Source organism: Haliotis rubra, unplaced genomic scaffold, assembly GCF_003918875.1.
Source record: "Haliotis rubra isolate DU_JTF1 unplaced genomic scaffold, ASM391887v1 Scf423, whole genome shotgun sequence".
NCBI classification, from domain to species: domain Eukaryota; kingdom Metazoa; phylum Mollusca; class Gastropoda; order Lepetellida; family Haliotidae; genus Haliotis; species Haliotis rubra.
In genome coordinates, this window is record NW_025767106.1 from 299853 (window position 1) to 300143 (window position 291).

Genomic DNA, 291 nt, shown 5'->3' on the forward strand with positions numbered 1-291 from the left:
CCTTGAAGGTATTCAACGGGCAATTAAAAGTTGGACCAACACGAATGCATGACACGCTTTTATGGATAACAACATCTTGTTTTTCGTTATACGACGTTTCAGAGATAATTCTTGTCCTTCATCAAGGATTTGCTTCCTGTGTATTGTGCTTGCTTGCACTGACGGATGCTGATAAGGGGAATCTAGTATTTATAGACACTTTTAGCAGTTGTTAAGCTGTATTGTCAGTTTAGTTAACTGTATTAGAGTTGAGCTACATGTATAGTTGAGTTACATGTATACTGTGTACAG